This window comes from Lemur catta, chromosome 6 (genome assembly GCF_020740605.2).
Source record: "Lemur catta isolate mLemCat1 chromosome 6, mLemCat1.pri, whole genome shotgun sequence".
NCBI lineage: Eukaryota > Metazoa > Chordata > Mammalia > Primates > Lemuridae > Lemur > Lemur catta.
In genome coordinates this window covers 57,618,484-57,635,038 of record NC_059133.1, presented here as the reverse complement: position 1 = coordinate 57,635,038, position 16,555 = coordinate 57,618,484, and the positions used below count along the sequence as shown (strand labels likewise).

At 36.9% G+C, this 16,555-nt stretch overlaps 1 protein-coding gene across 6 annotated transcripts in view; it reads left to right on the top strand.

Moving 5' to 3' along the window:
• Positions 1–16,555, top strand: part of LARP4 (La ribonucleoprotein 4) — a 61,041-nt gene that overhangs the window by 2,298 nt on the left and 42,188 nt on the right. Inside the window, exon 1 of one of the 6 annotated variants that reach the window (XM_045554939.1) lies at positions 8,819–8,845. The exons of the other annotated variants lie outside the window; for them this stretch is intronic. The gene's annotated coding sequence lies outside the window, so the exon portion shown is untranslated. Of the gene's footprint in view, positions 1–8,818; positions 8,846–16,555 lie in introns of those variants that run through there. 6 annotated transcript variants of the gene reach the window in all.

The window sequence follows — 16,555 nt, the reverse complement described above, 5'->3', positions numbered from 1 at the left end:
TTTGCACTTTCCTTTAAGCCAAGAGTTGTTCCACCCCTCCCCCCCCTCAATAATTTTTCCTGAGATTGGTCCACACGTGCATAAGCCAAGAGTTCCTAATCTGGTTTTTTTGGATGGAATTGAGGAAGTATGTGAGCTTGGTTAAGGGGAAAAAATTTGCATGTTTATTTTCACTAGCTTCTGACTAAAATCTAGATAGAAAAGAATTGAAAATTCTTTAAATTTCAGTGGAGGCAACAGTGTCTATGACCTTGTCACCAAGAGAAATCACATTTTTTGGTATCATATTACAGTTTTTGCAGATACATTGGAATATTGTTTATGTTCATTACTCCTTGTTATTATATGCTTAAAAATCTTGTTAGTTAGGCTGAGCAGAGTGGCTCATGCCTGTAATCCCAGCACTTTTCCCAGGCAGGAGGATCTCTTGAGGCCAAGAGTTCAGGACTGGCCTGGGCAACATAGTGAGACCTCATTACAAAAAAAAAATTTAAAACTAGCCAGGCGTGGTAGAATGTGCCTCTACAAGTCCCAGCTACTTGGGAGGCTGAGGCAGGAGGATTGCTTGAGCCCATGAGTTCAAGGCTACAGTGAGCTATGGTCATGCGCTCCAGCTTGGGTGGTAGAGCAGACTCTATATCTCAAAATAAATAAATAAAAATCTTATTATATAATGTATTACTGTGTTAGAAATTTTAAGACATTTTGTTAACTATATTTCAATATATTTGGTGTACTTTGTGATCCTGTGTATTTCACAAATTTAAAAACATTCTGAGAGGAGACCCCTAGATTAATTGGACTAATAAGGAGGTCTGTGTCACAAAAGAGATTAAGAGCTGCGTTATTAAACTAAGTTGCTTGTGGATCTTTGGCGGGGTTAATTTGGGATCCATGAGCCATGCGCTTGTGTTCAAAATCTATTACTTAAGCACATTTTTCTGGACAGATCAGGCAGCTTCCCTAATTTATGACTGGAATCAGTGGGATAGATAACAATGATGACGATGATAATAATAACAGTGGTATACACATGTAGGACGCTTACTGTATGTCAAGTACATTAGGAGTTTTTGCGTATATACATACATAGATGCACTGAAGCCTCAAATATCTCTATGAGGTATTACTATCCCCATTTTAGGGATAAGGAAACTGAGGCACAGAGAACTCAAACTTGCCCAAGATTATACAGCTAGGCAGTGTTGAAGCTGAAATTAGAGCTCATCAACCACCTAGTTATATTGCAATAGAAATCCACAGGCAGACTAAGAATCTTATTTTAAGTAATACTTAGTTATAACTTTTTAAAACTTAGTCTTGCAGACAAGGGGATAATGACTTCAGTAGTTCATTCTGTTTTTTTTGTCACCCCTGTTCTGAAAGAGACAGAATGTCTGTCTCTGGGAAGAGGCAAAAAAGTTTGGACGATTCACAAAGTTGTCAAACATGACTTGACTTAAATTCCTTTACAACAAATTCTGTAAGTTTGAAAGCAATGTTCTCCCTTCATCTTAAGTGCTATCGAGTTACTTAAAATTTTGAGCACTGAGGAGACAGATTGCAATTTTTTCTTCTTTTTTGTTTTTAAAAGTTTTTTAATTTTAAAAACAAAAACCAGAAGCTGGGGAGGATGTATGTGAGGGGGAGGGGCATGAAAAGAGGTAAGGCAATGGGTACAAACAGAAGTTCTACTGTTTGATAACATAGTACGGTGACTATAGTTAACAACAGTCTGTTGTATATTTCAAAATAGCTACAAGAGAGGATTTGAAATGTTCCCAGCACAAAGAAATGATAAATGCTTGAGGTGATGGATATCCTAAATACCCTGACTTGATCATTATACATTTTGTGCATGTATCAAAATAACACATATACCCTATAAATATGTAGGAATATTATATATCAATTTAAAAATAATTTTTTACTTTTTTAATTGACACATAATTGTACGTATTTATGGAGTACAGTGTCATGTTTTTTCAGGTCATTTTCTGCCTCTAATAATTTCAGCCAGTTAGTTGTTTGGTAGTGTTTTGTTTTTGTCTTTATTTTTTTTTTTTGAGACAGAGTCTCACTCTGTTGCCTGGGCTAGAGTGCCAGCATCAGCCTAGGTCACAGCAACCTCAAACTCTTGGGCTTAAGCAATCCTACTGCCTCAGCCTCCTGAGTAGATGGGACTACAGGCATGTGTTACCATGCCCGGATGATTTTTTCTATATATATTTTTAGTTGGCCAGATAATTTCTTTCTGTTTTTAGTAGAGAAGGGTCTCGGTCTTGCTCAGGCTAGTCTCGAACTCCTGACCTCAAGCGATCCACCCGCCTCGGCCTCTCAGAGTGCTAGGATTATAGGCGTGAGCCACAGCACCCGGCCCATGGTAGTGTTTTAATGACTATTAAATTTGGGTTTCTGTTTCTATTTGATTTTTTTTTCCCCTGAAAACGAAGACCGTTGTCCCTGGGTATCTATGGGGAATTGGTTCCAGGACCCTCTGCAGATACCAAAATCTGCTGATGCTCAAGTTTCTTTTGTTGTTGTTCTGTTTTGAGACACTCTGTCACCTGGCTTGGGTGCAGTGGCATCATCATAGCTCACTGCAACCTCAAATTCCCAGGCTTAAGTGATCCTTAGGCCTCGGCCTCCGGAGTAGATGGGACTACAGGCATGTGCCAACACGCCTGGCTAATTTTTTCTATTTTTAGTAGAGATGGAGTCTCTATCTTGCTCAGGCTGGTCTCAAACTTCTGACCTCAAGCAATCCTCTGGCCTTCCTTCCCAGACTGCTAGGATTACAGGTGTGAACCACCACGCCCGACCCCTCCTGTATACTTTAGATCATTTCTGGATTACTTATACTACCTAATATTAATACAATTTGTGCTATGTAATTAATTACACTGTATTATTATCACAATAATGATAAGTAAAAAATCTGTACATGTTTAGTACAAATGCAACCATCTTTTTCCCACGTATTTTTGATCTGTGGTTGGTTGAATCCATGGATATGGAACCCATGAATACGGAGAGCCAACTGTACTTGTAACCACTTTCATAAGTAGCAGTAATTTTTGTACACCCTGGGATGCTTTAATAACTCATAATTGAAAAAAATTTTTATTATTAATTTATTTTTTTTAGATATAGGGTCTCACTATGTTGCCCTGGCTGGAGTGCAGTGACTATTCACAGGTGTAATCATACTGCACTGTAGCCCCAAGCTCCTGGGCTCAAGCAATCCTGCCTCAGCCTCCTGAGTAGCTGGGACTGCAGGCGCGTGGCACCGTGTGCAGCTTAAAAATTATTTTTAATTGTGAGATACATATAACATAAAATTTATCATCTGAACTATTTTTAAGTGGACAGTTCAATGGTAGTATTAAGTACATTCTCGCCTTGTTGTGTAACCACCACCACTGTCCATCTCTCGTTTTGAAAAACTGAAACTCTCTGTACCCATTAAACAATAATTCATTTTCTTCGCTCCCCAGATTTTATATAATTAAAAAAATTTTGTCTGACTTTAAAGTTTTCTACTTTTTAAGGTGGTAACATTTAAAATTTTTAGGTTAGCCCTGGATTCTGAAATAAGATGTGGCATATTTGACTAGATAATTTTTCTTTAATTTGATATTAATTGTAGGTAGTGTTGTGCCTTTCACCATAAGTATACTACTCAGTTTTTTCCCATTAGTTTAAATAATCATTTATTCATAAAGAATTAATTAGATATCAGTGACTCAAAATGAATTTTTACAAAAGAATGAGTTAGAGGAAGAAAGCGCACAAATAGTGAAATGACTGCCAAGAAAAGTTATGAGTAAGCAAGTGAATAGCTGAGTGGTTTTTGAACAATTTGGTTTTGGAATATTTATTGGAGCTGAATGCAGAATTTAAAAATGAATAGAAACATTACCAGATAATAGAGATAATGGACTGCCAGTGAAGTAGAAAATGGTGTGAAAAGTGGAATAAAATGCTCAGAAGAAAGCATGAAGATGTAAAAGACCCCATGTGGCTTCAGATTACAGTAGTTAGAAATACTGATATCTAATTATTTTGTATTTTGATCAGCTTGGGTTGGTTTGAGCTGTCTGCTAGCTCCATATTACTTCCCAGTTAATGGAAATAATCCTTAATATTAGACATGAACATTTCAAATCTGTACTTTTGGTCTTCTACCTTGGAGCTTAAAACAAGATTTCAACTCTATGGTGAGAAATATAATCTGAGTCTGTATTGCAGGGGAATAAAAAATAGAAAAAGTTGAGAAACTCATTAATTGAGCTATCGTTGTGAATTTATAAAAAAGATTTTTAACCTTCTCTTTGAATATCCTTAAGTGAAATGGAAAGTGACCCTTTGACTTTGATAGTGTTCATAGCATTTTGATTTATCATTACCATAATCTGTGCTTTGCTTAAAGTTTGTTTTCTTTAAAGTATATACTTGAAGCAAGTTTCCAGTCTTCTTGAAGGCATTGTAAATGTTTTGTATTATGTGCTGTGATTTTCTGTAAGGGTTTAGAATCTTGGGTTCAAATGTTAGGTATTATGACCTGAAGCAGGTAACATAACTTCTCAGCCTCAAATTCCTACATGTAATTTGTGAATAATGTCTTCTGACAAAGTTAGGTTGTGTTTGTGGTGTTTAGCCTTGTAATACAGTCTAGGTAACAGCTTGGCACTATCATTTAATCCTCACAACGGTATTGTGATCTAAATTGTTGGTTTATATGTAGCTGTCTTTCGAAAAACCTCTGAAATTTGTGCTTTATATATAGTAAATATTTCTGGAAAGCTTACTGAACTACGTGGTAGTAGCACTGCTGATTGCAAAAATTACTGTGAGATAGCATTGATTTATTTAAGTGCTGTATAAATTTTGAGTTTTAATCCTAGGCTTGTTACTAATTCTCTCTGATTTGGGGCAAGCCAAATTAGTTAATTAATTACCTTATTTAAAGTTATAGTTTAAAAAGAGTATATTTTTTGTTTGGACAAATAAAACTTTTTCTTTTTTTTTTTTTTTTTTTGAGACAGTCTCACTCTGTTGCCCAGGGCTAGAGTGCCGTGGCGTCGGCTTAGCTCACAGCAACCTCAAACTCCTGGGCTCAAGCAATCCTCCTGCCTCAGCCTCGCGAGTAGCTGGGACTACGGGCATGTGCCACCATGCCCGGCTAATTTTTTATATATATTTTTAGTTGTCTGGTTAATTTCTTTCTATTTTTAGTAGAGACGGGATCTCGCTCTTGCTCAGGCTGGTCTCGAACTCCTGAACGATCCACCCGCCTTGGCCTCCCAGAGTGCTAGGATTACAGGCATGAGCCACTGCGATTTAGATGCAAGATTTAAAGGAATGCAAATAGGCACTTTATATTTACTCTTAAAGATTTTTTTCGGTAGTATAAAAGTAAGTAAATGCAAGAAAAAGAAATGTTTAAATATCACATACTTGTATTTACTGTCTTGTCTGTTCCCTTGTCAGACCTCTTGAACCAATCTTTGGTTTATAATACCTCTATTTTTAAATGACTGACTCTAAACCGAAGACAGAAGGGTACTTCAGATGAATATCACTAGGTATAGGATATGAAGTGCATGCATAAAGCCAAACTCCAGGGGTGAAGAGTTAAATTCTATTGAGTTTATGTATTATTGAGGAAAGAGAAAAGGATTTTCTTGTCAGGTTAGAAAAGTCAGGAGTAAGGCAGGCTTTGTGTAGCACATAGTTGGCCAGTATTTCATACTACTTACTACAAAACAGGTAAGGTGACTATACCTCTTACTTTGCCCTGGATGGTCACAGCATATACCTACTTTCTGGGACAGATGTCTTAACCCAGTTTCATCCTCAGAAATTTCCTGGTTTATATGATAACTTTTTTCTTTTCTTTTTTACCCTTTTTTTAAAAAACCCTTTTCTGACCAAGTATACGATAACTTTTAATTTTTGTTTCTTTAAAGAAAACAAAGCTTAAGCAAATTTAATTTTTCAGAAGAGATCAGAAGTTCATTGTGCTTATTAGCAAGAGGTTTTTTTTTCTTTTTTCATATCATTAGCAAAGTAGCATAGTACACATAAGTTGGCACTAAAATATTTATTATTAAATTGGCCATGGGAAATGTAAATTATAAGACAAGAAAGTTGCAGTTGAGCAAAGTAAGGAAAATAAGATTATTCTGGCCTTTTGAGAAGAGTAGTTGAAAATGTAGACTCTGAGGCCAAGCTGCCCAGGTCCAAATCCCTGCTCTGGATAGGCCACTTTTTAGTTGTGTGACCTGGGGCAAGTTGTTTAACCTTTCTTTCAGTTTCCTTACCTGTAAGTTGAGGATAATACTAATAAATGAGACTAATATTAATATCTGTCTTATAGGGTTGTTAAGAGGATTGACAGTTAAAACACTTAGAAGGGTATATGGTACATAAGCACTAACTGTATCAGTGTGAACTGTAAAAGATAATTGCCACCTCTTTTTTCTGGTCATTTGCGTTTAAAAGTAACAAAGGGTTTGCTGACTTATACATACTAGGAATAAAAAGACACCCTTTCCTAAAAAAATTACATTGATACTTGAAGTTCGAGGTATGTTTAAGTTCATTGGTGTAGTTAACCATGGGCTTTATCAGCTGACCAGTTGAAGTGTGTGGCTCTGTATTTTGAGAACTATTTAAATTATTTAGGCCGGGCGCGGTGGCTCACGCCTGTAATCCTAGCTCTGGGAGGCCGAGGCGGGTGGATCGCTCGAGGTCAGGAGTTCGAGACCAACCTGAGCAAGAGTGAGACCCCGTCTCTACTAAAAAAAAAAAATAGAAAGAAATTATCTGGCCAACTAAAAATATATATACAAAAAATTAGCCGGGCATGGTGGCGCATGCCTGTAGTCCCAGCTACTCGGGAGGCTGAGGCGGTAGGATCGCTTAAGCCCAGGAGTCTGAGGTTGCTGTGAGCTAGGCTGATGCCACGGCACTCACTCTAGCCCGGGCAACAGAGCGAGACTCTGTCTCAAAAAAAATAAAAAAAATAAAAATAAATAAATTATTTAAATGCTAAATGTTAGATCTATTAATAGAGTTCTTAATCTTTAATGTGGGGAATGCATGAGTCTCATGTAAAACTTCCTAGGGAGAAGTCTGTAACTTTGTATTTTCAGAATAGTCCATGACACAAAAGGTTAAGTGCCACTAATCTATGGAGGCCTCAGTTTTTTGATAAAGGACAGATGCCATCTGACTGAGGTAGTGGGCATTTGGGGATATAAACCTGTCTTTTCCTCTAGTACTAGAGGACCAGCAGTAATAGCTTTTTTGATGAATAAACTTCTTTTCTTCCACAGTAGGGGGTGAGTGAATTCTGATTCTTGACAACCTGGAGAGCTTGAGGGAAATGAATGACCTAGAGTGTGATCCTCCGACAAGCAACAAGCTCCTTTAATGCAGGGGCTTCTTAGAGTACAAACTGTATGGCCCTACCTCTGAATTACTGATTCAGAGGTCTTCATTTCATTTTATCAAAATTCCTAGGTGATTGTTAGGCACATTAAAGTTTGAGAAACACTAGCCTAGCACATATTCATTCATTCATTGATTCATTCAACAAATTTTATTGTTGGCCTCCTATGTGCTAATCACTGTTCAAGATGCTAGAAAACAGGCTAGGCGCGGTGGCTCACACCTGTAATCGTAGCACTCTGGGAGCCTGAGGTGGGAGGATCGCTCAGAGGTCTGGAGTTCAAGACCAGCCTGAGCAAGAGCGAGACCCTGTCTCTACTAAAAAAATAGAAAGAAATTAGCCGGACAACTAAAAATATATATAGAAAAAATTAGCCGGGGATGGTGGCTCATGCCTGTAGTCCCAGCTCCTCGGGAGGCTGAGGCAGTAGGATCACTTGAGCCCAGGAGTTTAAGGTTGCTGTGAGCTAGGCTGACGCTATGGCACTCTAACCTGGGCAACAGAGGGAGACTCTGTCTCAAAAGAAAAAAAAAAAAAAAAAAAAAAATGCTAGAAAACAGTAAACCGTAGACAAAGCCACTGCCATTGTAGAGCTTGCAGACAAAATAATTTCAGATTAGGATAAGTGGTTTGTGATGGGGAGTGAATTTTATTACATATGTTACCATGAATATTATCTTTTTTTCTCTTTAACTGAAAATTAGATGTACTTTGCCCCTAGATAGACATCTTTGAAGATCTGAATTGACTTATGTCCTGGGGTGGCTGTTTTCTGTATTATTCATTTCTTCTGGATCCTTAGCCACTGTAGGAAAAACTGGGGCCAGGGACCATTTGGCTTAGAAAGGAGATAATAGTATTCCTTATGTGGTATATAACTTAAAGTTACCTCTAAGGCAACTGTGGTTTATTAGATTAGAGCATGTACTCTCCAAACTACCTAGGTTTAAATCCTTGGCTTTGTCTTATTAGCTGTGTAATCTTGGGTAGGTTACTTTACTTTGAAGTAAACTTTTTCCTTAAGTGTAAAATGTGGATGATAATAGTATTTAACTGAGGTTATTATGACTATGAATTGTGTTCCCTAAATGTTAGTTATTCTCTCTCAGAAAGAGTGAAGAATTCCCACTTTAATTTTCATAAAATACCCTTAAGCATCTGGTAGGACTCTGAAGGATGAAAGGATAGGTTGGGGTTTTTGTTTTTTTGTTTTTTTAGTACTTGTAATTTAGTAGCCCTCTCAATATTGGAGATGTGTAAAAATTGAACCTGGATGATTTATCTGCCATGGGGCAAATAAATTTAATCAATGTATACATTTTATTTCTGTTTTACAGCATTTATGGGGTTAAGTGGCATGGGATTTCTGTTTCTGATAGTAAATAGGTAAGTAAAACAAAAGGTTATGTATGTCCAAAGAGATGGTTTTGCCGTATTTATGGTGACTTTTTCCTAACTCTTGGTTCTGTTACCTTAGAACTGTTGTTTCTTAGGATAGGAAGATCTCATTTTGACATGAATTTGATGTGTCCCTTTTTTCTTTTCTATTATCTCTCTAGATAGAATTTGGCATTAAATGAGCTAATAATCAGGACTGCTTTTGGCTTATTTGGGGATGGATATATATTGCTTAGCAATAGGGGTGGTGATTGATGTGTCAGTTTTACAGGTAGTTTGGGTGTTTTTGTTGTGTATCTGTGTGTTTGCATTGTCATGTGAATTGTGAACTAAAATAAAATTTTAAGGCTCACCCCCATACCGGCTGACTGAATGGACCCCCTCGTGGCCAAAGGAATACCCTAAAACTAAATTGCCTGCCAGGAGGAGGGAGGTCAGACATGCCTCATCATGCCCCCCTCCCTTCTTGGGGACATTCTTTGTTTTTCTTTTCTTTTCTTTTATTTTTTTCTGACTCTGTGATATTAAGCCAAGGGGAACATCCTTTGTAACCCATTAACAAGCCTAAGAGTATGCAAGACAAACCTATAGGCCCTCAATTTACACAACAAATCTATGTCTGGTGGTTTATCTCTGATAAACAGCAACTATGTTAAAACATTCCAAGCCTTTATACAAAGCTTCATGTCTTTAACCAATTACAAGCCAAAGAATCTTTAAACCCACCTATAACCTGTAAGCCGCCCCCCTTCGAGATGGATCACCTTTTCTGGCAAAACCAATGTATGATTCCCACGTATTGATTTATGACTTTACCTGTAACCCCTGTCTCCCTGAAGTGTATAAAACCAAACTGGAACCCAGCCACAGCGAGTCCACTTAAGGCCTCTTGGGCGTGGCTCCGGGTCATGGTCCTCAAATTTGGCTCAGAATAAATCTGTTTAAAATTATTTTACAGAGTTTGGCTTTTTTTCTGTTGACAGTATGTTGGCAAATAGTTTCAGTATGCACTTGGACAATTTATATCCTTTAATAGATATTTTATGCAACCCTGTAACCTCAAGGACTTACTTCTAATACTGTGGAAGAGATAAGGATTTTAATGGAGGTCTTTGTTAAACCTTAGAAGATGAATAAAACTTAGTTATCTAAAATTTAAATGAGAAAATAGACTTGTTCTAGTTAAACTGACTTAAGAGTCTGCCAGCTATCAGTCAGCTCATTAGCTTACAAAGAGACATCACTTTGGAGATTCTAAAGATTTTAGGAGTTCTATGCCAGGTAATGGGGTGGAAGGCCAAATATATATTTTATAATATCACAGATAGTGATTTTTTCCCAAGTTTTTGTGAACATTTTCCATGTTTTCTATAATTATTTTTTCCATTTTTCAAAACTTTGAACATGTCACTTAACGATGGGGATCCATTCCAAGGGATGTGTAGTTAGGTGGCTTTCATCATGTGAACATCAGAGTATATAGATGGAATAACCTGCACACCTAAGCTGTATTGTATAGCCGTTATAATCTTATGGGACCGCCATTGTATTTGCGGTTTGTCCTTGACAAAAACATCAGTATGTAGTGTGCATGACTGTAATTACAGATTCACCAGAAGTTGCAAAACAGTAAGATAGTCCTCTGTACTCTTTGCCCGGTTTCCCCTGTAGTAGCAGCACCTTGCATAACTATAGTGTGATGTAAAGAACAGCAAATTGACATTAGTACAGTCCACAGAACTTACTCAGATTTCATCAGTTTTACATACAATCTGATTTTAATGTTATGGCATATTCTATTATATGAATGAACTACAGTTGTTGAAAAAAATACTCTACAGTTGGATGTTTCTCATTTTTCACCATTATAAAATTAGTGTGGCAAACATCCTTGTACTTATAGGTTTTTCTGTATCTATTTTGGGAAAATCTGACTAGTGGAATTTCTAGACTAAAGAAAGTATATATTTAAGGTTTTTGATGAACATTGCCAACTCTTTAGAAGAGTTATATAAATCATAGTAGTGAACTGATTGTTTCTATTTACACTTGTTAAAATGATATTAAGTCTGGGCTGTTTAATAGGTAAAAATGATATTTTATAATTAACTATTGCTGCCTGTCCTTTGCACATTTTCCCTGTTTGGCACATATCTTAGTAATTTGTAGTCTGTTGTTAACAGGTTGGTATTGTAACCTTCCTGGCCTTTTCTGTTTCATATACCTATATATTTATTTATATCTATAAATTTTATGTGTTTGTTAACATATGATAAAATAAAATGCTTATTGTTTTGCAACTTGATTTTTTTCCCTGAACAATATGCCTTGGAATACTTTCCATATTAGTGTGTATAGGCCTGTCTTTTTTAGGGATTTTTTTTGTTTGTTTTTTAACTATTTTATAGCACTCTATGTTAAGAGATATACCACATTTTATTTTACCATTCATTTATAGATGGACATTTAGAAGGTTTTCAGTTTTTCACTTAGGGGATGAATACTGCAATATACAACCTTGTGTGACTTCTTATGTACATCAATGGCTTTTACTTTTTTTTATTATTGTTTTTTTTTTGAGACAGAGTCTCACTCTGTTGCCCTGGCTAGAGTGCCATGGCATCAGCCTCGCTCACAGCAACCTCAAACTCGCGGGCTCAAGCGATCCTCCTGCCTCAGCCTCCCGAGTAGATGGGACTACAGGCATGTGCCACCATGCCCGGCTACTTTTTCTATATATATTTTTAGCTGTCCATATAATTTCTTTCTATTTTTAGTAGAGACAGGGGTCTTGCTCTTGCACAGGCTGGTCTCGAACTCCTGAGCTCAACCAATCCACCCGCCTCGGCCTCCCAGAGTGCTAGGATTACAGGCGTGAGCCACCGCGCCCGGCCATCAATGGCTTTGAGAGTATATATATACACTTAACTAGGATGATGAAAAATACAAGTATGCCTAGGAATACTGCTTGTTTATGTGCCATAGACCTTACATTTTGATTATTCTTGGCACCCTTAATTAGCAAGGACCACATCAGATTTACGGGTATCATGCTGCTGAAAGGCATATAATTATTTTGATTGATTATTGAATATTTAATGAAATAGTGCATCCAGTCAATACAAGGTAAGTTTTTGAGCATAATCTCCCAATATTTGAATATTTATTTATAAATTAATTATATTTGACATCGTGTTTTTATGTTAAATATTAGCCTTAATCTCTTACAATGAATATTTGTCATATTTGGGGTCTTCCCCAAGTTTTGATTAGCTGTCTGCATTTGCAAAGTACCCATATTATGAGTTAGGCCTCTCTAGTGCGTGTACTAGTGAAAACTCAAGTTCCCAGATTCTCTTTTATCTAGATGGATGTTGGCATGTGGCCTAAGCACCACTAGTCAGACACACTCACAGATGACTTTGAAAGTGTACGATGTAAGGAAGTGAGCATTCTATTCATAACTTACATTTTGTAGTTAGCAGTGGCAATAGGGATGGGTCAGCTTTAAGTGAAGATAATAGTTGCAGATTTAGTTCCTGATGGAGATGTATGTGGCTTTGGTGCTGGCAGTAGTAAAGGTTATAATGGATTTGAATCTTGTCATTTAGTACCCAGTGGTGGCAGGGACAGTGATTTCCTCATTAGGCCACTTCTGCAACATTATCTTCGGTGATATTATCTTTGTGTCTGCTTTTTCAGCTCTCTCAGTGGCAGTGACACTATCCTTTAATAAAATTAATTACCTTTCTGCTTAATTTAACCAGGGTAGATTTGAATTCTGATTGATTAAAAACTTTGATAACATGCTGTTGGTATAGCAAGCACTGTTTTTGTGTCTATATAGTGGCAAATATAAAGATGTCTTGCTTTCTAAAATTGCTACTTAGAAGTTTTTAAATAGGCACCTGTCTTGGTGGGTCTGTATGAAAACTAGTAATCCTAGCACTCTGGGAGGCCGAGGTGGGAGGATCGCTGGAGGTCAGGAGTTTGAGACCAGCCTGAGCAAGAGCGAGACCCTGTCTCTACTAAAAATAGAAGACTCTGTCTCAAAAAAAAAAAAAAACAAAAACTAGTTGGTTTCCTCCCTGAGCTAATTATGATATGAGGAAGTTGTGAATTAACATCTCTAAGCCAGGATGTTGCTACAGTTATTCATGGTGCTACTTCAAAGATGCTTTTGCTCCCCTGCAAGGTTTGGCATTTTCTTGTTGGTTTTGCTGTTATTGTAAGTGCTCCTGGCAGCCTTGAAACCAAAAGCCAAGAAGCACTACATAGTAAAAAACTTCCATTTTAAACTGAGAAAAAGGAAGATATCATCTACTCTGTTTGATCTAAGCTATGGTAAATACAGTTACAAGACATAAAGAAGAGAAAGACCTAGTCTCTGCTTTTCTTGAGCTATCTTGCTAAATGCAAAGAACACATATTTTAAAAAACTATTATAATATGGTGGTAACAAAATAGAGTACAAATAACAAGAGGAAGAAAAGAAGCAGTGAATAAAACAAATGAAATTGGGTGCCCAAGGTATATGGAAATTGTTGGGAGTTTTGATAAAGTAGGCATTATGTTTTTAAAGATGAGGAAACTGGGGATGATTACATAATTATTGGGTGGCAGAATAAGTTAATTTTTTTTTCTGTTATACCATAACTATGTCTCAATTGTTGGAATATCTCTAATTTAGCTTTAAGACAAAATATTGGTATTTCTTTTTCTAGAAATGTTATGAATTAGATATTCTGGAAAACATCTAGAAATGTTGGTTAAAATACATTTAAATTTTTTTTTCCTTTTTTGTTTTTAACTTACTAATATGCATTATACTTTAAAAAAAATTTTTTTTAAGCAGAGCTTTAAGTTGGTAAGAAAGCAAATGACCAAAAACAGTCAGAAAGTACTTATCAAGAGAGATAAACAGGTGATGAAACCTGGGCTTCCCTTAACATCTATTGATACTTGCTGGCCCAGAGCTTTAGTTTTAATGGGCAGTGCTTTCAGGCAGGATGCAAGTTAAACTAGGAAAAACAAGCTTTCCCAGAGAAAAGGAAACATGACAGTTTTAGCCATGACTCTTGGTTGGTCTTCTGATAATTTTAAGCACAGATCCTCTTTGATGCCAGAGTAGAGCTAAAATTCACATTATCTGTTGTTGTGTTGAAAGAACAGTTGAATGTTTAAAGTGAGTTTGATAGTCTTTTTTTTTTTTTTTTTTTTTTTTTTTGAGACAGAGTCTCACTCTGTTGCCCGGGCTAGAGTGCTGTGGCATCAGCCTAGCTCACAGCAACCTCATTCAAACTCCTGGGCTCAAGCAATCCTTTTGCCTCAGCCTCCCTAGTAGCTGGGACTACAGGCATGCCCCACCATCCCCGGCTGATTTTTTTCTATATATTTTTAGTTGTCCAGCTAATTTCTTTCTATTTTTAATAGAGACGGAGTCTCGCTCTTGCTCAGACTGGTCTTGAACTCCTGACCTCAAGCGATCCTCCCGCCTTGGCCTCCCAGAGTGCTGGGATTACAGGCGTGAGCCACCGTGCCGGGCCTGATAGTCTTTCTAGGCAGATACTGATAGTCTTTCTAGGCAGATATCTAACACATTTTTTTCACTTTATTCTCTCCTTAAGAGCCCATTTAAACATATTCCTTAAAATTCCCACAAAGTTTCAAGGAAAATAGGCCTATACTTTAAAATCATAAAGCATATAAGTCATCAGTGTGATTTCTCAAAAACAACAAATTACAAAATCAAGCCCTCAAAGACTAGAAATATTGGAATTATCAGATACAGACTATAAAATTGTAATGTTTAATATGCTTAAAGGAAGAAGGAAGACACTAAGAGTATGATCAGGAAACAAAAAATTTGATCAGACAGATTTGAGAAAAGAACCAAAATGAACTTTAAGAAAAAACTAGCCGGGCGCGGTGGTTCATGCCTGTAATCCTAGCACTCTGGAAGGCTGAGGTGGGAAGATCGCTCGAGGTCAGGAGTTCAAGACCAGTCTGAGCAAGAGCGAGACCCCGTCTCTACTAAAAATAGAAAGAAATTAGCTGGACAACTAAAAATATATAGGAAAAATTAGCCGGGCATGGTGGGGCATGCCTGTAGTCCCAGCTACTAGGGAGGCTGAGGCAGTAGGATCGCTTGAGCCCAGGAGTTTGAGGTTGCTGTGAGATAGGCTGACGTCACAGCATTCTAGCACGGGGAACAGAATGAGACTCTGTCTCCAAAAAAAAAAAAAAAAAGAAATGAAAACTATAAAAAGGGAGCATAGAAATTTGCTAGACAAGTTGAACAGCAACTTAGAAACAGTTTGCAAGAATTGATGAACTGGAAGAAAGATCATAAGGAATTGCTCAGAGTACAACTACAGAGACAAGTGAAAAATGGTAAAAGAGAGGTTGATATGTGGAATATAGGATGAGAAAGTATGATATATATTCTATTGGAATTCCAGAAGGAAGTAGTAGAGCAGGTACTAGATAGGCAGAGGCAGTATTTGAAGAGATAATGGCTGAGAATTTTACAGAATTGATGAAAGACCTATTAGGTTTCAGGGAGCTTAGTGAATCCCAAGTGCAAGAAATAAAAAAGAATTCCATGCTTTTACTTACTGATTACAAAACAGCATTGACAAAGATTAAGCAAGCAGAGAGAAAAGAGAGATTAAAAATGGCAGCTAGACTGCTGGCCGATTTCTTCGTAGAAATAGTACAAAACAGAGAGCAGTGAATATCTTTAATGTGCTTGAAAGGGAGTATCTGCGTATTGAGAATTCTGTATATAGCAAGGATAGAGGGTAAAAATAAAAGTATTTTCAAAGAAACCACAACTTGAGAGAATTTACTAAAAAACTCTGAATGATGTCCTTGGGGCGGAAGGAAAATGATTTCAGGAAATTCTGAAATTCGAGCAAGTGATGATCAAAGAAAATGGTCAACATTTATGTAAATTTAAATAAATATTGATTGATATAAAATGAAAATAATAGTATATGTTTTGTATATATGTAGGCACAAAAGGCACAGAATAATATTTGATTTTAATGTACTGGCCACTGACATTTATGCTTTGGTTTGAAAAATCTGCAATAGATGTGATAAGTTTCCTTAAGTTTCATAATTTTTTTTGAACACCTGATAACAGAGTAAGTTTCATTGTTTTTATAATTCAAACTTAAAGCAGTATTTTAATGGAATGTTTTAATAAGGGGAAAAACAATTTCTGGTCTGGTTATATGGCAGATCATGTTCCCTTCCAGCCCATATCCACATGCTTAGGCACTTTTTGCAGTTGTAATAATCAGTGAGTTGTAATCAATGGGTAGTTAATCCTCTTTCTGGAGTCAGGCAGCCTGGGTTTGAATGCCGAGTTCATACTTTAATCTCTCTGTATCTTTAATTGGGTATATTTTTTCTGTGTGCCTCTCATAATGGGGTAATCTGTAAAAGGGAAATAAATACTTGAGCGAATGGATTGTTATAAGAAGTAGGTGAGGCCAAGCATGGTGGCTCATGCCTGTAATCCTAGCATTCTGGGAGGCCGAGGCAGGAGAATCGCTTGAGATCAGGAGTTTGAAGAGCAAGACTCTGTCTCTACAAAAAAACAGAAAGTCTGTACAAAAAAAGTAGAAAAATTAGCTGTAGCTGAGTGTGATGATGCACGCCTATTATCACAGCTACTCGGGAGGCTGA